The sequence below is a fragment of the Antechinus flavipes genome, chromosome 1, assembly GCF_016432865.1.
Source record: "Antechinus flavipes isolate AdamAnt ecotype Samford, QLD, Australia chromosome 1, AdamAnt_v2, whole genome shotgun sequence".
Taxonomy (NCBI): domain Eukaryota; kingdom Metazoa; phylum Chordata; class Mammalia; order Dasyuromorphia; family Dasyuridae; genus Antechinus; species Antechinus flavipes.
In genome coordinates, this window is record NC_067398.1 from 632244569 (window position 1) to 632252557 (window position 7989).

The following is a 7989-nucleotide window of genomic DNA, read 5'->3' on the forward strand; positions in this document are numbered from 1 at the left end:
TCCAACATACAGGTACAGAGCATTGAATGGCCATCCTCCATCCAAAAAGAGTTTTATAGGATTATTTTATATTATTATTGTTTATTATTATTATATTATTTTATTTTATTTTATCCATATAAATGTATACATATATATAAATGTGACTATGGTACTTTCACTATCTACCCCAATTCATTTCAATTAAATTCAGTGAGCATTTATATAGTACTTTCTTTGTTTCAAACATTGTGCTAGGTTCTGGATATACAAAGACAAGAATTAAACAGTTCTTGACCTCAGGGAGCTTACATTCTACTAAAGGAAAGCAACAGGCAAACAGGATAAGGATATGAAAAATATATACAGAATATCAAGTAAATGGAAGTTGAGGCAGATGAGAGGACACTAACAATGAGAGGACAAGGAAAGACCTTTTGTAGGATTCTTGAGTTGTGTTTTGAAGGAAGACTTCTGTGAAATGATAATGAAAAAGGAAAATATTTCAGGCAAAGGGGCAGATAATTCAGAGACACAAAGTAAGAGATAGAAAGTCACATATGAAATGTAGTAAGTAGGCCAATCTGACTGTCAGGAAGAACGTGCTAGGAGGGAATAATGTGTTATCACTCTGGGAAAGATAGGTTAGAAATAAATTGTAAAGGATTTTAAATTCCAGACAAAGGATTTGTGAAGAAAACAATTTGTGAACCTTAAAATGTTTCCTGAAGATAAATTATTATTATAGCCACTTCTTTGTCTCCAGCTATCATTTTCTCTATCTTTAGGCACCAGAGAAAACATATAAGTGTAGAGTTATTTAGCTCTAGGCTCAGATATCCTGAAGGACAGCTGTCAGGATTGCCATAGGTCATAGACTCTGGTGGGATTTTTAAAAGGACAATACAATGCTTAGCATCTTTCTGTCAGACTTTCTCACCCTTATGGGGGTTGAGTTTGAAACATGCATTCTTCTAATGGTCACCCTTTCTGTTTGAATGATGATGACTCTGGGAAAATTTGCTAAGAAAACATGGGTACCCGGGTGCCCAAACTCCAACCTGTGAAGATATCAAGCAGCAAATTTGCCATAATTGGCAGACAGAAGTTTGAGTGTTGCTCTCTATGGAAATAGATAGTGGGTTTTCAGAGTTAATAAAGTGCATCTCTTTTCTCCCTTGTTATTTTGATAGCAAGAAATGCTTGGCTTAAAAAACAAAAAATAGGCCTTTATGAATATCTTCAAAAATATATGCTGAAGACAGAATAGGAAGAGTCCCAAAAAAGCCATTAGTGAGAGTAGCAGGACCACAGTTTGATTTGAAAGCTATTCTACCACTTTTGACTTAATTTTAGTAGAAAATCCTGAGCAAAAGACACATAGAAGAAAGAATACAAGATTTTTGGGGTTCACACAGAAAACAGTAGAAGGAAAAGGCTAGAGAGAGGAAGGCATTTCTAGGTCTTACTTGTGTATGCACAATGAAAGTGAATATACATAGAAAATTTACTTTGCCACCTGGTGACATGCATATACAGCAGCCTAAGTATATACCCACACTACCCCCTCCAAACTCCTCACCCTTGGCTAGCATAAAGAAAACAGAACAATTAGAGAGAGGAAAAGCATAATATCACCATTAGCAACACATGGTATGTTAGCCAGCTCAAATGCCAAAGTAATGGCAATAATGCTTTTAGAGAGAACTGCAGAAAGATTTTCAAAAAGTGTTTTTTTTCCAAATAATAATGATAATTAATTATGGTAATAGTTAACTTTTATCTAGCATCTACTATGGGCCAATCGTGCCATGAACTGTTTCACAAATATTTTCTCAATGCTGGAAGGCAGGTGTTATTATTATCCTCATTTTACAATTGAGGAAATGGAGGCAAATTTAAGTGATTTGCCCGAGATCACACACCTAATAAGAGTCTGAGGACAAATTTTAACTCCTTTCTGATTTCAGGCCTGCTGTCCTCCCAGTTGCCTTAGAATGAAAGAAACCAAGGGGTGTAGTGACTTGATTTCATCTTATCAGAGACAGGTCCAAACTATCCTAGATCACTGCCTAATGCTTCCTCTTACTCTAACTCAGTGGTTCTCAAACTTTTGTTTTCAGTATCTTTATCCTATTAAAAGTTATTGAGAATCTCTCCAAAGCATTTTTGTTTATCTGGATTATATATATAGACATTTACCATATTGGAAATAAAAACTATTTTTGAATTTGTAGACCCTCTAAAAGGGTTTCAGAGATGCCCAGGATTCTTTAGACCATACTTTGAGAACCACTGCAACTGAGTGAAGACCAGCCTGATGATTGAGGCCCCCAAAAGACACTCACATCTATATTTCCAGACCTATTCTGTCTATGATCTTACATCTGGAGCCCAAGCACCTGGAATGTAATCACCCTCTCTGTCCAGGTCCCAAAGAGGCTTTCAGACAGCTCTACTTTGCTGATTTACAAAGGCTGTACTATTAGAGATGAAAGGGTTTTTTTGCCCCACACATCTGTAGACTTACAAATAAATGACCGTTTTGTGAATGTGAGCTCTTTGTGTAAGCCTGCAGAAATGGGCCACCAAGCCAATCAGACACATGTGCTTCCCTCTGGAATCTGCCCGGGCTACAAAAGAACTATCAAGACTGAATTAAAGGTTGTCAGGGCTTGGAATCAAGCTATTTCCTACACAGTTGCAGTCTGTTAGGATCATAACCATCCTAACAAATAACTAGACAGTGCATTGCAGGGAACAATTTTGAAATAGAGAACTGCACAGAATGACTGTCTAGCTAAGTCTTCTCCATCCCTATTATCTCTAATCCCCTTTTTGTCAAGTCACAGCAGATCTATCTATTCAATATCCATTCTCAACAGGGACCTTTATAGGAATATTTCTAACAATCCTTTTTTTTCTTTTCTCCTTACTCCTCATTCTCTCCCCCTGTGAGTTCTCCAGCATGAATTGTAGGACAAGTACATTTTCCAAAAAATGTTTTCCCTCTGACTGAAGTTGATTAAAAAAAAAAAAAAGAATCACATTTCCTACCACCATGTACTTGCTCATCTTGTCCCTGGAATTTGTCACTCCTTTTTCTTCCTTTTGAAATAGTCCCCATTCTTCAAAATCTATCTCCAGTACCACTATCATGAGGCTCTTTGATTTTTTTCCCCATTCAATCTCAAAAGACGCAATTTACCTATCATTTCCTGGTTGTTTGTATGTCTTTGTAAGGAGAGGTTTTGTCAAATGGATTCCCTTAGATCTTTTTGGACATTTCTCTCCGCATTGTGGATAAACATGTGCATTGGCATTTTGCTAAGAAATATTGAAAATTCTTGATTGATTTTCAGTGAGTGGGGTGCTCCTTTGGTTTCTCAGACTGAAACTCAAGAAGGTTAATGATCAGAGCTCTCTGTCACTTTGTCATGTCCTATAACTATAAATGAAGGTTACTGACTTGAATTCTGTTTAGAAGACTGAACAGTTCATAGCAGAAAGGACATAAAAGGTTCAGGGAAGAAAGAGTAAAGGCTTTGACTGAGGATCACCTCTTTCCCTTCTTCCTCCCCACCAAAAAGAGATAACAGCTACCTTGGTCCAGAAGCACATGGAAGTTACATGTGGCAGACACATTGAATATGCTGATATAGATCAATAATAAGAGGACTGAGCGTGGACCTTCCTAACCCAAAAGATGGAAGTAGATTAGAGGGTTAGCATTGTAGAGTCCTTGAAGAAGAAAATTACTGATTACAAGCATGTCTTTGCCAATGTGACTTGATATGGGCTGTCTGTGGATCAAGGTCCTGAATCCCAACTTCCTATATAAATTAGGAGGATGGATTTTAATTTCACAACTCTGTTAGCCAGCATGGTCTCAGGATCTAATATAATTCAAAGGTATCTGGTTCAGGAATCAAACAAACAAGTTATTCTGAGTCCAAGTCTGCTTTCTGTCCACTATTCCGAACTGTTTCTACTAGCATCATTTCCTAATTTAAATGAATTTGGCAAACTTTTAGTAAAACATCTACTATATATAGGGAACTATATTTAATACTGACAAAGAGGAAAATATGGTACAATGCTTGCCCTTAAGGTACTAGAGTCTAATATACTTGTAAAGTGAAAATTTTACCAAAAACAAATAAACAACTAATCTAATGGCCTTTTCAGAAACCTCATTTTTTAGATATTGCCAATAGACTAATACTGAGGGAAACTAATGAGGGAAGACAATGAGAGAATTATCTCATATGAATAACTCCAAATTCTGAAATTCCAAATTACCAACAGGGAATCAGATCTTTCTTTCTTTCTTTTTTATTAAAGCTTTTTATTTATAAAGCATATGCTTTATTTATAAAGCAATGAATTTCCCCTTCATTGACCTTTGCAAAACCTGTTGTTCCAAAATTTCCTCTCCTTCCCCCCACCCCCTCCCCTAGCTGGCAGGTAGTACAATACATATTAAATATGTTGAAATATATATTAGATCCAATATATGTTAACATATTTATACAGTTATCTTGTTGCACAAAAAAAATCAGATCAAGAAGGAAGGAAAAAGAAAACTGAGAAAGAAAACATAAAGCTAGTAAATAACAGAGAGAGTGAGAATGCTATGTTGTGTTCCATACTCTGTTCCTATAGTTCTCTCTCTGGGTGCAGATGGCACTGCACAGGCAGAACTGGTTTAAATCATCTCATTGTTGAAGAGAGCCATGTCCATCAGAATTGATCATAGTATAATCTTGTTTTGGAAGTGTATAATAATCTTCTGGTTCTGCTCATTTCACTAAGCATCAGTTCATGTTAAGTCTCTCCAGACCTTTCTGAAATCATCCTGCTGGTTGTTTCCATAGCATTCATGTCATATCTTATTCAGCCATTCTCTAGCTGATGGATATCCACTCAGTTTCCAGTTTCTTGCCACTACACAAAGGGCTGCCACAAACATTTTTGCGCATTGGGTCCCTTCCCCTCCTTTAAGATCTCTTTGGAATACAGGCTCATTAGAAACACTGCTGGATCAAAGGGTATGCACAGTTTGATAACTTTTAGGGCATAATTCCAGATTGCTCTCCAGAATGGTTGGATCCGTTCACAACTCCACCAACAATGTATCAGTGTCCCAATTTTCCCATATCCCCTCCCATATTTGCCATCTTTTCCTGTCATCTTGGCCATCTCAGAGTTGTCTTAATTTGAATTTCTCTGATCAATAGTCATTTGGAGCACCTTTTCATATGACTACAAATAGTTTGAATTTCTTCATATGAAAATTGTTCAGATCCTTTGACCATTTATCAATTGGGTAATGGCTTGAACTATTATAAATTTGTGTCAATTCTCTACATATTTTAGAAATGAGGCCTTTATCAGATCCTTTGGATGTAAAAATGTTGAGATTCAGATTTTTCTTGACAGAGGAGGGAATTTCCTGAGAAAAATTGCCTTTTGGAGAAAGAAAGATCATCCATGTGACCCTGTGGCTAGAGGAATAATAAATGGAGTTTATCAAATAAGATCTTTACAAAGCGCTTAACACAGTGTCAGGTACATAGTAGGCACTTAATGAATTTGTGTTCCCTCTCTTCTTCCCTTCAGTTGTTACTTGGTAAAGCAAAGAGTTTGGATCTTACATTCTTTCACTATTTTAGTCTCCATATTCAGACAAATTTTTAAAAAATCAAACAAGCCTCTGAACAGAGTCTGAATGAAACCTCTCTCAGCTCAAGATAGACTGGGGGAAAAAAAATTTCAAGAAAGGTCATTCTCACTAAGGAAAAGCTCTCCTCAGATAGATTCTGGGAAAGTCCATGAGAGCATCTTAGTCACAGCAAATCAGCATCTAAGACTCTAAGCCCTGGCTCAGCAGGGAAGCACAGCAGGGGGTCAGCCTCCAGTCTCAGCTCAGAAGGCAAACTCTGAGAAACCAGGCTGCTTCCTGAACAGAGCAGGCAAAGCTACTGTGCTCAAAGCCAAGGCTCAGAGATGCACAGGAAGCTGGGGACAGTGCCCCCTTTAGCCCAGGACTAGTAATCAACCATAAAGTTTAAAAAAAGAGGAAATATTAAAAGAAAAGGAAAGAAAATGAGTAAGAATTAGAAACTAACCTTGATGGTAGAAAGCAAGTAGGGTGACAAGGAAGACCAAAACACCAATTCAGATGAAAACAAAATGTCTGCAGAAGAAATCTTTGAGATATGAATTGTTCTCAAGCCCAAAAAGTCTTCTGGGAAATGCTCATAAAAGACTTTAAAAGGCAAATAAGCAAGGTAGAAGAAAAAAATGAAAAAAAAAATAAAAGGTGCAAGAGAGAGTCAATAGCTTGGAAAAGGAAGAAAAAAATGACTGAAAAAAAAACCTCCTAAAAATACAATTGGCCAAATGCAAAAAAAAAATCTACTGAAGAAAAGAACACCTTCAAAAATAGAATTAACTAAATGGGGAAAGAGATGCCAAAGCTAACTGAAGAAAATCACACATTAAAAACTTGAAGAGGGCAAATGGAAGCTAATACCTCAGTGAGACAGCAAGAATCTATCAAACAAACTAAAATGAATGAAAAAAAATGAAAGAAAATTTGAAATACCTCATTGGAAAAACAACTGACCTAGAAAATAGATCCAGAAGAGACAATTAAAAATTATTTGGTTGACAATTTTCGGATGATGAAATTGAAACTATTTCCACTCATATGAAAGTGTTCCAAATCACTATTGATCAAAGAAATACAAATTAAGACAACTCTGAGATACCACTACATACCTGTCAGATTGGCTAAGATGACAGGAAAAAATAATGATGAATGTTGGAGAGGATGCAGGAAAACTGGGACATTGTTGATGGAGTTGTGAATAGATCCAACCATTCTGGAGAGCAATTGGAACTCTGTTCAAAAGTTACCAAACTGTGCATTCCCTTTGACCCAGCATGCTACTACTGGGCTTATACCCCAAAGAGATACTAAAGAAGGGAAAGGGATCTGTATTGCCAAAATGTTTGTGGCAGCCCTGTTTGTAGTGGCTAGAAGCTGGAAAATGAATGGATGCCCATCAATTGGAGAATGGTTGGGTAAATTGTGGTATATGAATGTTATGGAATATTATTGTTCTGTAAGAAATGACCAGCAGGATGAATACAGAGAGGCTTGGAGAAACTTACATGAACTGATGCTAAGTGAAATGAGCAGAACCAGGAGATCACTATATACTTCAACAACGATACAGTATGAGGATGTATTCTGATGGAAGTGGATTTCTTCAACAAAGAGAAGATCTAACTCAGTTTCAATTGATCAATGATGGACAGAATCAGCTACACCCAGAGAAGGAACACTGGGAAATGAATGTAAAATGTTTGCATATTTGTTTTTCTTCCCGGGGTTATTTTTTACCTTCTGAATCCAATTCTTTCTGTGCAACAAAAGAACTGTTCAGTTCTACACACATATATTGTATCTAGGATATATTGTGACATATTTAACTTGTATAGGACCGCTTGTCATTTGGGGGAGGGGGTGTAGGGAGAGAAAGAAAAAGTCAGAATAGAAGCAGTTCAAGAGATAATGTTGTGTGTTGTATGAAAGGAGAAAAGGTTAGCACTCCCCTTGATAAGGATGGAAGAGGTCCTAGCGGCCTTTACAACACATATATGTTTAAGGCATTGCCACCTACTCTGTGGCATCTAACCATGTTTTTTAGAGAAAAATTTTAGACATATTCAATCTATGGTGAAACTTCTCCCACCTCATTGAAAAGTGAGAAGGGAAAAGTGAAAAGGGAAGGAATAAGCTAAGTGGAAGAGAATACGGAAACTGGGAGGGAAAGGGGTAAGATGGAGGAGGAACTCTAAGGGGGGGGGAGGGATACTAAAAAAGGGAGAGCTGTGAGAAGCAAGTGGTGCTCACAAGCTTAATACTGGGAAGGGGGGTAAGGGAATAAGAAGGGAGAAAAGCATAAACCGGGGTTAACAAGATGGCAAGTAATACAG

General features: G+C 37.1%; 1 non-coding gene across 1 annotated transcript; it reads left to right on the forward strand.

Moving 5' to 3' along the window:
- Window positions 1–7571: 7571 nt before the first annotated feature.
- LOC127546123 (U6atac minor spliceosomal RNA) lies at window positions 7572–7699 on the forward strand. The gene has a single exon (XR_007949983.1). It is a non-coding gene; the product is annotated as a U6atac minor spliceosomal RNA (small nuclear RNA).
- Window positions 7700–7989: the final 290 nt, after the last annotated feature.